General features: G+C 37.6%; 1 protein-coding gene across 1 annotated transcript in view; it reads left to right on the plus strand.

Annotated features, from left to right (window-relative positions):
• Positions 1–20,902, plus strand: part of LOC127443621 (FERM and PDZ domain-containing protein 1) — a 71,201-nt gene that overhangs the window by 11,189 nt on the left and 39,110 nt on the right. The window contains exon 2 of the mRNA XM_051702320.1: positions 13,408–13,920. The gene's annotated coding sequence lies outside the window, so the exon portion shown is untranslated. The remainder of the gene's footprint in view (positions 1–13,407; positions 13,921–20,902) is intronic.

A 20,902-nucleotide genomic window follows, 5' to 3' on the forward strand; every position in this document is an offset into this window, starting at 1 on the left:
GAGAAAGGGGCAGTACGTCAGAGTAGTTTCAGTTCTGTTTTTGAACTGCGTTAAACTCCATCTCGTTTATCATGCTTTGTGGGTGTGACTTTTTTGCTGTGTCATCACCATTCATATCTATACAACCAATGTGTTTGATTAAATTACTACTAGAGCGCAAAATTGTTTACAAGAGCACAAAGTTCTTCATAGATCTAGCCTCTTAATTTTGCTCTCAAAGTGCACCAGATTGATGCATTTAACATTAATATGTAAAAAAAAATTCTTATGGGAGACCAGGCACCCCAGACACCACTAGAGGGTCCAAGGTCCACCCACCGCAGTCTCACAAAATCCTGTGGGAAACACTGAATACATATGAATTCTCATGAGATCACGTTGGGATAGCAAGCCAGTTGCTAATATATAGCTAGGCGCTTGCTACAAATTTAACTGCAAGTTCACTCGCATTGTATGGCAACGTATGATTGTGTGGCGTTACAACTTGAACTAAATATTGAAATCATCATTGTGCCACATGGCAATTATTAATTTGGAAAAGTGAGCAGAACTGTCACAACTTACCTTTATCTCGCTGAATTGCACAGGATGATTGTCCTGCAGATGAGTGGGACAAACATGTTGGAGGTGTTCCCGAGTTTCGCTGCCACTTTTGTGCCATGTTTTACACCAAGGAAAACCATCTTCGACCAACTATTCCTCTGCATTTTTATGGAACCCAAAATATTTCCACACTTCTGACTTAACCCTTGTAAAAGGCGGATAAAGGGTCGGCTGCATTCCTTCTTCAGCCATGCTTCTCGTCCACATTAGTTTTGTTTACATCAGTGCGCATGTGTCATTTATGCCGCATACACGCAGTGTATCAGACTGTGTGATCAAAAAATCTAAACAATTTGGCTAAAAGGTTATATTATTTAGGATATTTTGAAGTGCCCACAATAACAATACCATGCATGTTATTTGCCTTGATATACCATATTATTAAATACTGTCAAACTCTACTAAGTTGTGTATGTGAAGTCCCTAGAGCCAACATTTAGGGTGTCATCCAGCTATTCAGATTTCCACTTCATCTTTACTGCACAGCTAAAATAATTCTCATATTAACTTGTATAGGCCAGTAGTTGCATTTTAATTTTAGCAAGCACATTTGTCAGATCGTAAGTGAGTGTATATCATTTACTGGTCTTATTTAATTTACAGTAGGCCTAATTGTGAACTTAATCACACACCATACATTGTTCCTTATACTGTACATACATATTAGAAGATGTGAAGTTGAAAGCATCTTATTCTCTCCTTTCAGCTTCATCTTCTTCACCACTTTCTGTCCAATCTCCTTTTCTATTCTGTCTACATCTATTTCTCATTTTATCATTCCCTGTCTCTTTCAGCACAGAGAGAAGGATAATATAAAGAAAGGAGAGAACAAGAGAGTGAGAGGGAGAAAGAGAGCTGTGTTCTCAGTTTTTGCACTGAATGCATTAATAATTCAACAGCTAAGAGCTGAAAATGTTCAGAGGGGACTCCAACAAGCCTGACTGTTCTCTCTCTCTCTCTCTCTCTCTCTCTCTCTCTCTGTCTCTTTCTCTTACTCTCCCTCTGTCTGTCTGTCTCTCTCTCTCTCTCTCTCTCTCTCTCTCTCTCTTTCTGACTTCCATTGTTAGTCTATATATCGCCATAACACCATTTTGTGACCTTGACATTAAATGGAGTCCTTTTGTCATCTATCCATTCCGATTTTTTAACGTGCTTTCTCTTCCCCTGAAGAGTTCAGATTAGCCCACTCTGAACTTCTCTCCATTTGTCTCAACAACTTCTATTCAGAGTAAGAGTCATTTTCTTTTTCACTGAAGCACATATCAGTGCCAATCACCATGACAGATTGCTGAGAGGAAATGTCTAGATTGATTACATTGTGAATTTTTCGACAGGAGGTCGAAAGTTCTGCTACACAATTCGGTCTGTGCTTACCGAAATTTTAACCACTGCCCTTAGTGGCCAAAGCTGGAAGTGTTGATGAGATGAAATGTCCATTGGATGGCATATTTTTTTATTTGTAAATGATGTAAGAAAGTCAACAGGAATGCATATTGTATTAACCCTACTCCCTAAACCAAACCCAAACCCTCAACCTAACCATTAAAAAGTACAAATCTAATTTTAGAGCAAAATTGCAACCTCCGAATCACGCTCGCCATTGTTTATGTGAACCTGACTACTTCCTGGTTTTCAAGGGACCAAAATCAGTGTCTCGGAGTGAACGCGATGACTTTTTGGTTTTCATGGGACCAGTACCCATGTCACAGAGATTGTGCGCAATGCGGTATCAGTAGCGTCACAGGGAAAGGTGAGCATGTTTGAAATGATGCAAAACTGTCTGATGGGAATGCCGCTTGTCAGTGATTTGGGAGATGGGGGATAGCACTTGTCAGAAATTCTGCAGTATGGGGTCAGTTTCAGGGTACATGACATTCGGAAGCAGAATATCGATTTTCCCTGTGATCTTTTTGAAATGTCACATGCTATACTATAAAGCTAAGAAATAAGAAACCCAGGAAAGCCTTACAAAGATCCTATAGTACTTGCAAATTCACAACAACTGCAAATGCATTGGGCTTATAACTAGGGATGTTGCGATTATACGGTTTCACTAATAACCATGATTAAAAATGTCATGGTTAATGTAGCAAACACAGATAATTTAACTGTAAGAATTTAGAATTTACAAAACAATGAAATGTTCAGTGTTTCCCCTATATGCATTCAGCATACTGCCACTGCTGCTAAATTATGAGCACCGCTGCTGAAATTTCACATGGTCCATTAATATTTCTGATGCAATGTAACGCTTACAAGGTATATTCGGATAGGGTCACAGACCTAAAATCTAAAAGATTTTTGGCTGCCGAGGCAAATTAAATCATAATCTTGAGTTTGGCGCTTTATAAGTGTTAAATATGCTTCTCATCTGCAACACAATATTTTCGAAGTGCGATTGAATCCTGGTTTTTGCGAGAGTTTGGAGCAAGCCATTATGCATCCACCTGTGCCAATAATCTGCTCTTTATCTCTAGAGCGCACACCGCACACATCGGGTTCCCTTGATATCGCGGTGCAGACCTGTTGCAAATAGTTTCATGTGATGTCACCATTAGGGTGATAAGTGTACCATTTGGTCAAGTGCATGTGCAGTTAAAGTGCAGGTATATGCATTTCTTTGGAGAATTAAGTTTATTTAATGACTGACCTAGAATCAGTTATGATCTTTATTTGAGCTGTGCTACTGTTTGATCTAAAAGTTTATCAACTCAATTAAAATGTAATTTACAACAGTAGAATCAACAATATTTAAATAGCAAGTCTGAGTTAAGTCTAGTTACTTTTACCTAAATAGTTATGTTCATTCTATATGAACATCAAGTTAATTGAATTTAATTACATAATTACATTTTGGAGATGCCATTACTCAGTTCAACTGAGGGAACGAGTTTGCTCAATCAAATGAGTAGAGTCAACTTATTATATACACTGCCATTCAAAAGTTTGGGGTCACTTGACTGAAATGTTTCTCATGATCTTAAAAACCTTTTGATCTGAAGGCATATGCTTAAATGTTTGAAATTAGTTTTGTAGACAAAAATATAATTGTGCCAACAGATTAATTTATTTCATTACAAAACTAAAATTGTATAAAAAATAAAAAAAGTTTTTGAAATGGATGACTTGGACCGAATAATAAAGAAAAGCAGCCAATAAGTGCCCAACATAGATGAGAACTCCTTTAATACTGTTTTAAAAGCATCCCAGTGTGATACCTCAAGAAGTTGGTTGAGAAAATGCCAAGAGTACATTTCTGCAAATTCTAAGCAAAGAGTGGCTACTTTGAAGATGCTAAAATATAACATATTTTTTATTTATTTTGGATTTTTTTAGTCACAACATAATTCCCATAATTCCATTTCTGTTATTCCAATTTTTTGATGACTTCACTATTATTCTAAAATGTGAAGAAAAAATAATAATAAAGAATGAGTAAGTGACCCCAAACTATTGAACGGCAGTGTATAGATATATACAGTTTTATTTACTCATGGCAAAAATATTATAGAATCCTAACTATTTAGGTAAAGGTAACTAGACTTAACTCAGACTTGCTATTTAAATATTGTTGATTCTACTGCTGTAAAATAAATTTTAATTGAATATGTACATTATTTTGGCCACCAGTGTGTATGTATATATATATATATATATATATATATATATATATATATATATATATATATATACACACACACACACACTGGTGGCCAAAATAATGTACAGATTTAGCTGTTTCGGAAGGAAATTGGTACTTTAATATACCAAAGTGGCATTGAGCTGATCACAAAGTATAGTCAGGACATTACTGATGTAAAAAAACAGCACCATCACTATTTTGAAAAAGTCATTTTTGGTCAAATCTAAACAGGCCCCATTTCCAGCAGTCATCACTCCAACACCTTATCATTGAGTATTCATGCTAAATTGCTAATTTGGTACTAGAAAATCACTTGCCATTATATCATACACAGTTGAAATCTATTTGGTTCATTAAATGAAGCTTAACATTGTCTTTGTGTTTGTTTTTGAGTTGCCACAGTATGCAATAGACTGGCATGTCTGAAGGTCAATATTTGGTCAAAAATGGCAAAAACAGCTTTCTCCAGAAACTCGTCAGTCAATCATTGTTTTGAGAAACGAAGGCTATACAACACTTGAAGTTGCCAAAAAACTGAAGATTTCATTCAAAGGTGTACACTACAGTCTTCAAAGACAAAGGACAACTGGCTCTAACAAGGACAGAAAGAGATGTGGAAGGCCAGATGTACAACTAAACAAGAGGATAAGTACAACAGGGTCTCTAGTTCTAGAAATAGATGCCTCACATGTCCTTAACTGACAGCTTCATTGAATTCTACCCGCTTAACACCAGTTTCATGTACAAAAGTAAAGAGAAGACTCAGGGGTGCAGGCCTTATGGGAAGAATTGCAAAGAAAAAGCCACTTTTGAAACAGAAAAACAAAATGAAAATGTTACAGTGGGCAAAGAAACACCGACATTGGACAACAGATAATTGGAAAAGAGTGTCATGGATCAGCTTTTGTGGGATCAGCTAGACTGTAAGGTGCATGAGAAGTGCCCGACAAGACAGCCACATCTATGGCAAGTGCTACAGGAAGTGTTGGGTGAAATGTCACCTGAGTATCTGGACAAACTGACAGCTAGAATGCCAAGGATCTGCAAAGCTGTCATTGCTGCATGTGGAGGATTTTTTGATGAAAACTCTTTGAAGTAGTTTAAGAAGTTCTGAAAAAATATATTCAAATTGTAATAGTAATTTTTCATGTTATTAATGTCCTGACTATACATTGTGATCAGTTGAATGCCACTTTGGTGAATAAAAGTACCGATTTCTTTCCATAAGAGCAAAATCTGTACATTATTCCAAACTTTTAGCTGCCAGTGTGTGTGTGTGTATATATATATATATACAGGTGCATCTCAATAAATTAGAATGTCGTGGAAAAGTTCATTTATTTCAGTAATTCAACTCAAATTGTGAAACTCGTGTATTAAATAAATTCAATACACACAGACTGAAGTAGTTTAAGTCTTTGGTTCTTTTAATTGTGATGATTTTGGCTCACATTTAACAAAAACCCACCAATTCACTATCTCAAAAAATTAGAATACATCATAAGACCAATAAAAAAAACATTTTTAGTGAATTGTTGGCCTTCTGGAAAGTATGTTCATTTACTGTATATGTACTCAATACTTGGTAGGGGCTCCTTTTGCTTCAATTACTGCCTCAATTCGGCGTGGCATGGAGGTGATCAGTTTGTGGCACTGCTGAGGTGGTATGGAAGCCCAGGTTTCTTTGACAGTGGCCTTCAGCTCATCTGCATTTTTTGGTCTCTTGTTTCTCATTTTCCTCTTGACAATACCCCATAGATTCTCTATGGGGTTCAGGTCTGGTGAGTTTGCTGGCCAGTCAAGCACACCAACACCATGGTCATTTAACCAACTTTTGGTGCTTTTGGCAGTGTGGGCAGGTGCCAAATCCTGCTGGAAAATGAAATCAGCATCTTTAAAAAGCTGGTCAGTAGAAGGAAGCATGAAGTGCTCCAAAATTTCTTGGTAAACGGGTGCAGTGACTTTGGTTTTCAAAAAACACAATGGACCAACACCAGCAGATGACATTGCACCCCAAATCATCACAGACTGTGGAAACTTAACACTGGACTTCAAGCAACTTGGGCTATGAGCTTCTCCACCCTTCCTCCAGACTCTAGGACCTTGGTTTCCAAATGAAATACAAAACTTGCTCTCATCTGAAAAGAGGACTTCGGAACACTGGGCAACAGTCCAGTTCTTCTTCTCCTTAGCCCAGGTAAGACGCCTCTGACATTGTCTGTGGTTCAGGAGTGGCTTAACAAGAGGTATACGACAACTGTAGCCAAATTCCTTGACATGTCTGTGTGTGGTGGCTCTTGATGCCTTGACCCCAGCTTCAGTCCATTCCTTGTGAAGTTCACCCAAATTCTTGAATCGATTTTGCTTGACAATCATAAGGCTGCGGTTCTCTTGGTTGGTTGTGCATCTTTTTCTTCCACACTTTTTCCTTCCACTCAACTTTCTGTTAACATGCTTGGATACAGCACTCTGTGAACAGCCAGCTTCTTTGGCAATGAATGTTTGTGGCTTACCCTCTTTGTGAAGGGTGTCAATGATAGTCTTCTGGACAACTGTCAGATCAGCAGTCTTCCCCATGATTGTGTAGCCTAGTGAACCAAACTGAGAGACCATTTTGAATGCTCAGGAAACCTTTGCAGGTGTTTTGAGTTGATTAGCTGATTGGCATGTCACCATATTCTAATTTTTTGAGATAGTGAATTGGTGGGTTTTTGTTAAATGTGAGCCAAAATCATCACAATTAAAAGAACCAAAGACTTAAACTACATCAGTCTGTGTGCACTGAATTTATTTAATACACGAGTTTCACAATTTGAGTTGAATTACTGAAATAAATGAACTTTTCCACGACATTCTAATTTATTGAGATGCACCTGTATATATATGATATTCTATGTGTTTGTTAATATAGAACATGCAAGTCATTTGAATGAACTTTTGGACTTAATAATAACTTTACCCCCCTTATCTCCTCCTTTGAACTGCCTCTGGTGTGTAGTTACTATCAGCGTGGTAAACTTTGAGAAGCTGCATCTTAAATCATTATCATTATTTAAAGCATAGCCTGTGTACAGATTTAATTTGAGTCATTTTCAGACTTTAAATTACCTGCTGTAAGCAATGTTCCCATTATTATGCATAGACCACAGGTTTATTTGTGAGGAGTTTGTTGACGATTCTTTATGGTGGGCTGCCTAACAGAAAACGGATTGCTTTAATAAGATAACAGAAGAAAAATCTGTTGGATGCCATGAACAACATTATGCGCACCCACTATAATCTTACAGTTATGCTCTTTTTAAGTGACTCCAAACACTCTGCTTACATTGAAGCGTATCATTTTGCGCCCGGGATGCGCATTAGCGGTGTCGTGCCCTATGCTGGAGTGTCTCTTATTACATACCTCCTATTTATTTGTTGTGTATTTATCCATTTTTCTTTTGTATGGCTGTACTTAGCTTCCATATATTTCTAAGAAACTAAATGAAAGACACAGTTTGTGTTTGATTTTCTCAAAAGAATGAAAATCCTCTATCATTACCGGTTTGACACTCTCTTTATTTGATATAAACTCTATAGGCATTGATAAATCGTGTTCAGTTGATAACACATAGTCTATGTTAATGCTGTTAAACCTATAAATAATCACATGCTGTGGGCAGGTGCGTACACAATACAACGGAAAAAATATAAAATCACTGCACACAGTCGTAGCATCGAAATCTTTATTAGTTTACAGCATTTTGGTCAAAGACCTTCTTCAGGCATTCTGTTAATTTTTCTGAAGATTCTTCCAGTTGCGAGGGATGTAAATCATTGCTAAACATCATGATTTGCCCAAGAAGTTTCATCAATAATGCTGGTGATGCGCTCAAATGAGCCAAATACGTAAAGTCAATGGTGGTGGGCATTCTGAACAAGTACATTTTTAATTAGAATAAAACACACTAAAACTCCATGTCAAATCTTTTTTCATGACCTCTTGAACTCTTTCATTCACGAAAGAAAGATGACAGCAAGAACTTGCATTCTTGACTGTGAGTTCTTCACTTTCTTTGAGACCGGACACACCAGTGTGTTTGCTAAATCAATATCTTATGATTTGAATACACTTCAGTTTCCCTTTTATTACTGTTCTGCATAGATGTTAAAAGCTTTCTTTTCTCATTTACTAGGGAGTCTGATGCCTTCCTTGGGTGTTTTCATGGGTGTGAATTATGATAATTGTGAATGAGTGTGCACGCACGCCGTATTTACGAATGTTTAGAATAAACTAATATACACACATTTAACTTGCACATCATTTCTGAATCCGGAGGAAAGTTTTCAGGAAGGTCCATTGTACTCAGAATTTACTCATATATTTAAAAAAAGTTTCATGAATGAGGCCCAAAGACCGTACTGTTGAAATACATCTCCAAACATTGATACAGATATCCCTAAAGACGAGATGTGACAGTGAGCACAAAGCATTTGCAGTGCAGATGTAGAGGTCAGTATGAGTAGGTGAATCTTTAGAAGCGGTATGCTTTGTGTATTTTTTATTTGTTGGGTAAATAAGCTGTTCTGACAGATATTTGTAGGTTTTTTTCCCCAATGAAGAGTAAGGACTGCAAAATTTTGGGGATCTGCATGAAGCAGGAAGATTTCCATGAAAAGATGAGAGACCTAGGAGACCAGCAGTCTTGCATAGCTAGATTTTTCACTATCAGCATAAAGTCTGGTCCACTTCTCCAATTATGGCCAAGAACCACCCACTTAGACAGGAAATGGCCACCTGACCAACATATAAATCAACTAGGGCTGTCAATCAATTAACATTTTTAATCAAAATAATTACTAATTTAATTAAATTAAAATAATTTAATTTAATTAAAATAATTAATAATATAGTGGATATTTAATTTAATTAATTGCATAGATTTATATTGGCCAAATATTTAAAAAAATCAATATATAACAATTAAATAATTATACTTAAATAATATAAAATATAATATTTTTAAAACTTTATTTTAATATATTTGTATATATATGTATTATTGTTATATGTATATATAAGGTACACTCACTGAGCAGTTTATTAGGAACACTATGGTCCTATTAAAGTACCCAATGTGGTCTTTCGCTGTTGTAGCCCATCTGCCTCAAGGTTCGACGTGTTGTGCATTCTGAGATGCTATCATAGCCTTTCTGTCAGCTCGAATCAGTCTTTCTATTCTCCGTTGACCTCTCTCATCAACAAGGCGTTTCTGTCTGCAGAACTGCTACTCACTGGATATTTCTTTGTTTTTGGCACAATTCTGAGGAAACTCTAGAGAATGTTGTGTGTGAAAATCCCAGGAGATCAGCAGTTACAGAAATACTCAAACCAACCCATCTGGCACCAACAGTCATGCCACAGTCAACATCACTGATATCACATTTTTTTTTTTTTTTTTTTTTCCCATTCTGATGGTTGATGTGAACATGATTTTATGCACTGCACTGCTGCCACACAATTGGCTGATTAGATAATCGCATGAATAAGTAGCTGTACAGGTGTTCCTAATAAAGTGCTCGGTGAGTGTAAATATATATATATATATATATATATATATATATATATACAGTGGTGGCCAAAAGTATTGGCACCCTTGGTAAATATGAGCAAAGAAGGCTGTGGAAAATATGTCTTTATAGTTTATCTTTCGTCTTTCATTGATATTTCATTCAAAATATTCACAAAAATATATCCTCAATTATATATACAATTGCAAACACAACACAAGTTTTATCAAAAAAACAAATATTTTTTGTCAAATATATGTGTGGCACAGTTATTGGCACCCCTAGAAATTATTATGAGTAAAATTTATCTGAAGTATATTCCTATTCATATTTAAAAAAAAATTAGTACACTTGGGTGACTAGGAACATGAAATTGTTCAGCCATGACTTCCTGTTTCAGAGGGGTATAAATATGAAGTAACACACAAGCCAAATTCCCTTAGTCATCTATCACAATGGTTAAAACCAAAGAATAAAGTTATGATGTGCTTCAAAAGGTTGTTGAGCTTAACAAAATGGAAAATTGCTGTAAGAAAATAGCTAAAGCTTTGAAAATACCCATTTACAACATCAGGGCTATAATTAAGAAGATCCAATCAACTGGAGATGTTAAGAATCGACCTGGAAGAGGATGCTTGTCTATATTGTCTCCAAGCACGGTGAGGAGAATGGTTTGAGTGGCCAAAAATTTTCCAAGGATCACAGGTGGAGAATTGAAAAAATTAGTTGGGTCTTGGGGTCTGAAAGTCTCCAAAACTACAATCAGAGGTCACCTGCATCACAACAAGTTGTTTGGGAGGGTTTCAAGAAAAAAGCCTCTGCTCTCATCCAACAACAAATTCAAGCATCTACGTTTGCCAGACACTATTGTAACTCCAAATGGGACCGGGTTCTATGGTCAGATAAAACAAAAATAGAGCTTTTTGGCAGAGATGGTTTTGGCGCACACAGAGAGCTAGCCATGTGGAAAAGTACCTCATGGCCATGGTTAAATATGGTGGTGGATCTTTAACATTGTGGGGATGATTTTATGCCAAAGGTCCTGGACATCTTGTTTGGATACATGGCATCATGGACTCTATCAAATACCAGCAGATAAAAAAATCAAAGCCTGACTGCCTTAGCCAGAAAGCTTAAAATGGGCCCTGGTTGGATCTTCCAGCAAGACAATAATCCAAAACACACATCAAAAGCAACACAAAAATGGTTCATTGACCACAAAATCAAGGTTGTGCCATGGCCATCTCAGTCTCCTCACCTGAACCACATAGAAACCTGTGAGGTGAACTGAAGAGGAGAGTGGACCTCAGAATTTGAAGGATCTGGAGAGATTCTGTATGGAGGAATGGTCTCAGATCCCTTGCCATGTGTTCTCCAACCACATTATGCATTATTGGAGAAGACTCAGAGCTGTTATCTTGGCAAAGGGAGGTTGCACATAGTATTGAATAAAAGGGTGCCAATAATTGTGCCACACATATATTTGACCAAACATATTTGTTTTTTAATAAAACTTGTGTTGTGTTTGCAGTTGTTTGATATCCATTAGATTATATATTTTTGTGAATATTTTGAAGGAAAGATCAAAAGGATAAACAATAAGTTTTAGAATAAACAACAGCCTTCTTTGCTCATATTTACCAAGGGTTCCAATATTTTTGATAATAATTGATAATTTAAATGATAATTTTAATAATTAAAATACATTACATTATTGTGGCTGACGAGTTTAGCATTGATTAGACAATAAAAAAGTACCTTTAGAAGGCAATGTATTGATTATTTCCATATCATTGGCCTACAGTTCACAGCAATCCATTTTTCAACTGAATTCATCTGTCTGAGGCAGACTTATTATAAGGGCTTTTCTTAGTAATATGTACCAAATATTTCATGGGCGTCACTGAAAACAAAGTGAAGTATGCAGTTTTGCTATGCGCAGCCGCAGACAGTGGTTGTTAAACAGATGCTGATGTAGGGTTAGATAAGATATGCAAAAGTCGATGGTCGAAGTGAGGTGTGCAAAATGATGAATGAGTAGGGAGACAGAAAATTTCCAGTAGTGTAACCCAGGAACAGAACAAGGGAAGAGACATGAGACAAATTCTAGAGGTTAAAAACAAAATGAGCGACAGCATTTTGAATGCGCTCTAGGAATATGGCACACGGCCAGCAAGGACAGATGTAGCTGTCTAGCCATCTGACCTGAACCTGGATGAGCAGTGATTAGGAAAGTGCCTGATTTTCTTTTTAAACAAAGACAGAAAGCCTTTTTTTTAGCTTTCCCTCTGATTCACATACATGACATTCACATAAATGTAATACAGTAGTAGGAAATAAATAGGATGAAGTTGAATTATAATACTTTGACCAAAACAGCAAAAAAAAAAAAAAAAAAAAATGCTCTCTTTAGACTGTTCTTATTTCGGCCCTCATTTGAACATGAAAAAATGCATTTTTAGTTAAATTAAATGGTAACACTTTACAATAAGGTTCCATTTGTTAACATTAGTTAATAGATAAATATATAACAAGTTAACATGAACTAACAATGAACAATACTTTAACAGCATTCATTAATCTTAGTTAATGTTAATTTCAACACACACTAATCCATTTTTAAAATCAAAAGTTTTATTAGTTAACATTAATTAATGCACTATGAAGTAACTTTTAAAAGTAATTTTATTTTTATTAACTAACATTAACAAAGAAAAATCAATGCTGTAAGAAATATATTGTTAATTGTTTGTTCATGATACCTAATGCATTAACTAATGTTAACGAATGGAACCTTATTGTAAAGTGTTACCAATTAAACAAGTCAAAGAGCTTTCCTTTGCGATAAAACAGCTTTGAACATCAAACAAATTGCAACCTACGAGAAAGGTCTATTGCAATCTACAGTGTCTATTCATTTTATTGGTCCCTTTCTGAGCATTTTATTTATTTGTTTATTTTTTAACTTGCCTCATCCTCCTTCTTGCACATTGATGGGATAACTGTCCCCCTCGCGGACAATGGACTGGAGGGGGGCCCGCTGAACGCATTTTGTACTGGGCCCAAGAATCCCTACCTGAAGCCCTTATTGTTGGCACATAGATGGCTGTTAGGAGAGAGGTTACATTTAGTTGCCTCACTTCCAGGACTTAAGATTTGTATATCTTCTGAAAAACAGAGGCAGTAAAATGGAAATAGAGTAGGCAGGGTGGTGCTAATAGAGGAGGGTACTACCTGGCACTGCAGTTAGAGATGGTTAGCCACAGGCACATGGACGGGATGGGGACTCTTTCCTCCTGCTGATTTGGTAGACTACCACTGAGAAATTAGCATATATCTAGTAATATATTTGTTAACAGAGACAACCAGGAACTTAAAACACAAAGTGTTACCTTGATGGTTCATCGATTTGATAAACTGTTAAATGACATATGTCTTGCCACACTTTGCTGAAGACTGCTTCCAGTGATCTTCAGGACAGGAAAAAGAGAGTGAAGCAAAGGCAGGTAGCATTGGGTTTTATTGCAGAGAGTAAGATGTAAGATGGTGTCATTGTAAGATACTGAACGGATGTTAAAAAGAGAATAACATTATATGTGTCTTTTTGACAGAGCTGAGCACCCTTAGAGCTCCCACCATGGCAGCAAACAAGAGTCCATGTTTGATGGAGAGGCCATGGACCATTGAAACAGGAAGAAAGCACTCTGGATTTCATTACAGATGGAACAGGAACTCTCAATCTTTCTGTTTGCAGCCATATGTCAGACATCATATCAAACTAGGAGAACAAGACTTATGTCTTTAAACGCAGGTGAAAGGTCAATTCCAGATTACTGAAATCCACATAGATGCAGCACAAATGGATAGGACAAAAAAACTTCTAAACGACTCGCACTACATTTAGTCCTTTTGATTTTACTATTGAAATAAAAACATTTCTGTCATTTCAAACTGCTGAACTGCTGAAGGCTGTAAGTGGTTGAAAGGCAATGCTCTGCAAAGTCCTTGAGAATGATGGGTTGGACTGAGGAATAAAACGATAAAAAATAAAGCTTTGAAGAATTAGTGATGCTGTGGAAGGACAAGTTCCTCTTCAATGGAGCAACATATCATCACAGTCTAGGGTAAGTGTGGAGTTTGTGTACGTGTGTTTTGGTGTGTACTAGTTTGTCCATAGTGTGGGATGTTTACGTGTCTGTATATGCCTCAGTCATCAGCTCAGTGTGTGTGACTCAGTAATACTCTGTCCCAGCTTCTACAAACCTAATCCAATTAGAATTCCCTCTCATTACTCTTAAGCCAGCACCACACTAGCAGACTCTAAACAACTCGATTTTGGCTGAGGGTGTCACACTTGCCAACAGTTTTGCTGAGATCTCTCTGTTTTCAGTCAGAGGGGTTACACTTGCTGATTCAAAATGGTGGAGGGGTGACAGACATAACGACTCCCCCCGACTCTGTCTCTCTCTCTCTGATTCCCTGTCACATGGAACAAAGGTACCGCGTGAACATAAACAATTGTAATAGAGTGATTTAGGATGTGATTCATGGAATAAATTTACCTTTTACCATGAATGTGTTTGACTGTGTATTTAACCATTCGAGGCTTGCCATAAAACCCATTTGTCCAAATGCTGCTTTCAGTGAATAAATAAATTAATTCCTGTAAAAACAGACTGTAGTGCCTTCGCTTTCTGATTTCAATAGTCATTTTAGTGTAGGAGAACCCCAGGAAAAATGCTTGGTCGCAGAATCACTATGGATTACAATCTGTATTTGTGATGATGTGCAGCTGAGCATGATGAAAATGTTCAGATCAGCATAACATCTTGTCAGTTCTTCAGTAAAAGAAGAAGCTCATTTGTCACTTGATGAGAACAAAATACTTAGTCTTAGAGCTGCCTGTGAGTGGTGTTTGTGAGACACCTAATGTGTGAAACTGAAATATATGAGAGATTGTGCTTGACACTTACAGCCTGCTGAAAGAGTTATTATAGGCCAGGATCTTATAACTGTCAGGATGTGTACGTTTTCAAAGTATTTATCAACGGTCATTGGTGTGTAACATAGTAAGCATGGTCTGACAATTCTTACCTTACCACATGCTAATGAGCACAGCCATTATCTTGCAGAGAAAGCATGAGCAGACCTTTTTGTATGAGGGAACATGGGCGTGAGGGGGAATTAAACCTCACTTTAGTGAGGCCTCTAATCTAATTGTGAAAAAGAGAGAGACAGTGAGTGAGTGAGAGAGGGAGAGAGAGCAGTAACCTGAAATGAGCATATGATTGTAAAATTCATTGAATATTGTCCACTATCCCAATGCTACATCCCAGATTTAATTCCTAGATCCATTTTAGTGACCAGTCCACAGATAAAAGGAAATACCCATAATTGAATCCCTCTATCTTTAGAGTATTCTTAATGTGCGCAATATGTGTCTGATACTGGCTCCCAATTTTGCAGTGTAAAGAGGCCATAAGTGCTGTACATAAGGACCCTATTGATTAAGAGAAGGCTGAAGCATACAGTATATCATGAATAAAATATAATAGTGCTGATAATATAATGAGAGTCATTAAATTAGGTTTGTGTAGGGAAGCCTACACAATCTTTGCCATGAAATCTTAAACTTTGTTCCCTGAAAGGAGGGAACAAGAAGCTGCATCAATATGGAAATATGCAAACAAGTCTAGTTAATATCATTAATATACTACATTGTTGTAACACGACCTCACTATTTTGTTTAATTTCTGCAAGTGGCATTCAGTTATCATCTTGAAAATAAATATGGTTAATTTGCATGTCTTATTCTTTGTCTTTCCAATCAAATGATGGGTTAAAAATATTAAAATGTTGTTAAAATATTAAAATATTGTAGCTGACCACAAACTGCCTTCTGTTTGCCTTCTGCCTTCCAAAAAGAAAAACTTTTGTGTCCAACTCCACATCTAATTTAAAGGTGCAATATGTAATATAAACTCAGCAAAAAAAGAAACGTCCCTTTTTCAGGACACTGTATTTTAAAGGTAATATTGTAAAAATCCAAATAACTTTACAGATCTTTATTGTAAAGTGTTTAAACAATGTTTTCCATGCTTGTTCAATGAACCATAAACAATTAATGAACATGCACCTGTGGAATGTTTGTTAAGACACTAACAGCTTAAAGACAGTAGACAATTAAGGTCACAGTTATATAAAACTTAGGACACTACAGAGACCTTTCTACTGACTCTGAAAAACACCAAAAGAAAGATGCCAATGGTCCCTGCTCATCTGCGTGAATGTGCCTTAGGCATGCTGCATGGAGGCATGAGGACTGCAGATGTGGCCAGGGCAATAAATTGCAATGTCCATAATGTGAGATGCCTAAGATAGTGCTACAGGGAGACAGAAAGGACAGCTGATCATCCTTGCATTGGCAGACCATGTGTAACAACACCTGCACAGAATCGGTACATCTGAATATCACACCTGCGGGACAGGTACAGGATGGCAACAACAACTGCCCCAGTTACACCAGGAACGCACAATCCCTCCATCAGTGCTCAGACAGAGGGCTTTTAGGCCTGTTGTAAGGCAGGTTGTAAGACAGGTCTTAGACATCACCAGCAACAACATCGCCTATGGGCACAAACCCACCTTCGCTGGACAAGACAGGACTGGCAAAAAGTGCTCTTCACAGACGAGTCGCAGTTTTGTCTCACATGGGGTGATAGTTGGACTCGCATTTATCATCGAAGGAATGAGCGTTACACCGAGGCCTGTACTCTGGAGCGGGATCGATTTGGAGGTGGAGGGTCTGTCATGGTCTTGGGCGGTGTGTCACAGCACCATCGACTGAGCTTGTTGTCATTGCAGGCAATCTCAATGCTGTGCGTTACAGGGAAGACATCCTCCTCCCTCATGTGGTACCCTTCCTGCAGGCTCATCCTGACATGACCCTCCAGCATGACAATGCCACCAGCCATATTGCTCATTCTGTGTGTGATTTCCTGCAAAACAGAAATGTCAGTGTTCTACCATGGCCAGCGAAGAGCCTGGATCTCAATCCCATTGAGCACGTCTGGGACCTGTTGGATCGGAGGGTGAGGACTAGGGCCATTCCCCCCAGAAATGTCCGGGAACTTGCAAGTGCCTTGGTGGAAGAGTGGGGTATTTTCTCACAGCAAGAACTGGCAATTCTGGTGCAGTCCAGGAGGAGGAGATGCACAGCAGCATTTAATGCATCTGGTGGCCACACCAGATACTGACCGTTACTTTTGATTTTGATACCCCCTTTGTTCAGGGACACATTATTCCATTAGTCACATGTCTGTGAACTTGTTCAGTTTATGTCTTAGTTATTGAATCTTTTTATGTTCATAAAAATATTTACACATGTTAAGTTTGCTGAAAATAAAAGCAGTTGAAAGTGAGAGGACGTTTCTTTTTTTGCTGAGTTTTATTTACTGTACTAAAGCATAAAATTATCATAATATGTTATCAGAGATTTAGGAAACATGCTAAGTTGAAATACTGGCTTCTCCGAAAACAATGCTACAGCCAGTATATTCTACTTTGAAATGTCCGTTCTGGGACGGAATTTCTATTTGTGTTTTGGCCTGTGTGATCCTGCCCACTGCCCATTTCCCAATAGTATGTCAGCACCCCGGGTTGCCAGATTTAAAACAAATTAGCAGGCAAACACAGTGCGCTGCAGCCATTGAAGCCAGCAATACATCTAGCTAACATTGACAGAGTTATAAAAAATCCACATGAGCTAGTTTATTATTTGCAAACAATAAAAACATTGCAAACGTATACATTAGCTGATCAGTTTACAGTGTAAGGCTCGTCGCTTGCCATTGTCAGTTTGCTCGTTCCTGTTGCGAGTCCTCAACCTGGCAACCCTCTTGAGCTTGGAGTCTGAGGAGGAGGGGGCTGGGGAGACAACTCTCTCAAATATTTTGAATTTGGACTGCAGTACCCATTTTAAACACTTGATGTCAATGTTACATATCAAATCACTTTTATTGTCACACAACAATAAACAAGTGCAATAGTGTGTGAAATTCTTGGGTGCAGTTCCGAGCAACATAGCAGTCGTGAAAGTGATGAGACATATACCAATTTACAGTAAACTTCAGATTTACACAACACAATTTAAAATCTAATATACACATAATTACACACAACACAACATACAATAATAACACACAATGTACATTATACAATACACACAATATAGAATACACATTATACAATAAAAAAATAGTATATATAGTATATATAAAAAGTACAGTAGGTTGTATTGTACTGTATTGACATTCAGGCTGTCGGTTGATAGTCAGTTGCCAGTGTGTTGTTAAGAGAGATATAATTATGACAGTCCAGTGTGAGATAATAAGATTAATAAAGTGCAGTGCTGATGTATATTGATCGTGAGAGATCAAGAGTTCAAAAGTCTGACTGCTTGGGGGAAGAAACATATTGCTCCTTTAAAGAAACTAGTTATTCATAGATTCACTTAGATATTTGAAGTGGAGGTGTTGCGGTTCAGATAAGATAATAGTGACATATCACACGTAATTGTGCCTTCCCTTTATAAATTTGTATGCTAAAAGTATTCTAAAGAGAGTACTTCTTTTATATTTATATGTCTCGGAATACATTACTGAATACATTTAAGAGAGAGTATTAAGTATCCAGAATAGTCCAGAATACTTTCTTAAATACTTTCTTAAAGTATTCTGCCCAACCCTGGAAATCAACCTACAAATGGCTTATAGTTGAACGAGAAATAATTTTACAATCGAAAACATCACACACGTTAGCTTTAAGCTCTAAGCTAAAGAGAGGATTGAAGAAAAAGATTTATGAATGCCACACCTCTATATTTCAAAAAAATAAAAAGAGAGCTGTTACTTTAGTGGAAAAAAAAAACTGTTTCAGCAGAATAGCTACTTGTATGTTAATATCATTTGTTATTAATATTATAAATATTTAATCAGGTGAAAATAATGCAATAAGCGAGGTAGTTGATAAGCAAAGAAACTGATTTGTTGCAGCAGAGTGGAAAATGGCAGGTGTAGCTTGGTCAAGGGTTGTTTTCATTATTCATAATGTAAATTGCCTGAGGTACAAACTTTGTTTAAAACTGTTTTTCAAACTGTTCAGAGAGCTGTTTCTTGCTTTTGCTATTTGGATCCTAAAGGTGTTTTTTATTATTATTATTATTATTGATAGGGTAGGGAATTGAAAACCAGTGTTGGGCCTCATGTATTCAGATAGAAGACAAAGGCAGGCCTAACACAGTAGTAAAACCTAACTCAGGCCCCCACATACCAAGTCATAAATTTTACTGATAAAAATTGCGCCAAAATCAAACAAAGGGAGTCCAAAACAGACTACAAATCCCATGAAGCCTTGCTCACTAAAGGATCGAACTCTCAACTCCTATTGGATGAGGCACACAACAGAACGTCCCTCAACCATGACATCATCAGGAGTAGAAATACCTCTGAAATGCTTCCGGGATTTGCTTCCAGTAACGCAGCTCATCACTGCTCTCAGGTGCAGCCTCGTGGCACAAGGAAGTAACGTCTGACTTGAAACTGTGGCCATACAATCTCCATCTCGCTGGACGAGTTGAGATTACTCTGTGTTCCACCGAACACTCTAACGGATCTGAAGGAGACCGCCGAGCAATCCGCATCTTCATCCGTTTGCCTGCATAAGTGAAGAGAAAAGATTTCTCTTCCCTCTTCAATCAAGTCAACGTAGCTGATTTCTCCGCCAGCCCGCCGAGAATCAGCAGCCGTACCGCCCGCCGACAGAGTGAGGAAACGGCCTCCCGTCATCACCCAAGCCTCGAGGAACCAAGTCTGAGTTAAAGGACGGATGAAAACACATTCTGCATCCTCATGTGATTCAAGTAAGAGGTTTACATCTGGGCAGAGATAGAATATTATAGTGTGTTATTCTTGTGTACCAAGGTTATTGATTGTACAGTTTACGGACCGCCATGTCCGCTCATTATTAATACTCGGGGTATTAATTATCATACATTTGATTTGCTGTATTGTGGTCCAACCACATTGGACTGTTGTGCATTTCCACCATCACGGGTGAGACCGGCAAACAGAGTTTATCCATTAAAGAATCAAAGAACGCTGGACGGTTTACGAGCCGTCCACCGCGTCTCTGAGTGATAAACTAACAGCTGCTTCCTCTTCCACGATCGCAAAACCAGTTTTGGGGCCGTCACTTTATCTCTCTCTCTCTCTCTCTCGTACTAACCACACACACACACATGCGCGTGCGCGTGATCCCTCACAAACATTCTCGGACACATTTTTGGCTAGTAGATAGCTTCGTGATAAAGCTCAGCTTTGTCCCTAAGCTATCGTACAAGCGGATACACGCGGTAGCTGGTAGACGCCATTGACTGGTTTCTCTCCGCCCACATTCACGGCCATATTTTCTGGCCAGAAGTCTCGCGTGACATACTCTCCACGATAGTCACGTCCGCCATTTTGTGCGCGTCCCTCCTTACACACACACACACACACTTGCTCTCTCACACACACACACACCCTCATGTGTTATAGGATTATTTTGATTTCCATATCTAATCATATCACTGTTTAGTTTGTAGTTGTAAGTCGGAAGTTTATTGACTGCATTGTATTAATTATTAATTGATATTACTGCATAAATAAACTTTGTTATATTACAAAGAGAAGTGTTTTGGTTTGTTTTGCATACACCTGTGTCATGCTTACGGGATGTCAGTGCTCGGATTCAAGCCTTCATTCACTGTTTTTTCCCGAAAATCGATATTCTTCGGATGTCGATTTTCCTAAGAAAACAATCTAATATTGAGTCTGTTATACTATCTGGTTATTAGTCCCTGATTCCAGGGTGGTGCCCTGTCAAAATTGATCCTTATTAATATTCTACTGATTTTTGATAATTGATAATTATCTTTAACGATTGTTGATTTTGAAGGATCAATAAGCTAGTGTTAATTTTAATCCTAAACGTAGTGCACTACATTTACTGGAGCCCCATATGAGGTTTTAATGAGTTAGATTCAATTATTTAATTTAAATATTAATT

The sequence above is a fragment of the Myxocyprinus asiaticus genome, chromosome 7 (assembly GCF_019703515.2).
Source record: "Myxocyprinus asiaticus isolate MX2 ecotype Aquarium Trade chromosome 7, UBuf_Myxa_2, whole genome shotgun sequence".
NCBI classification, from domain to species: Eukaryota; Metazoa; Chordata; class Actinopteri; order Cypriniformes; family Catostomidae; genus Myxocyprinus; species Myxocyprinus asiaticus.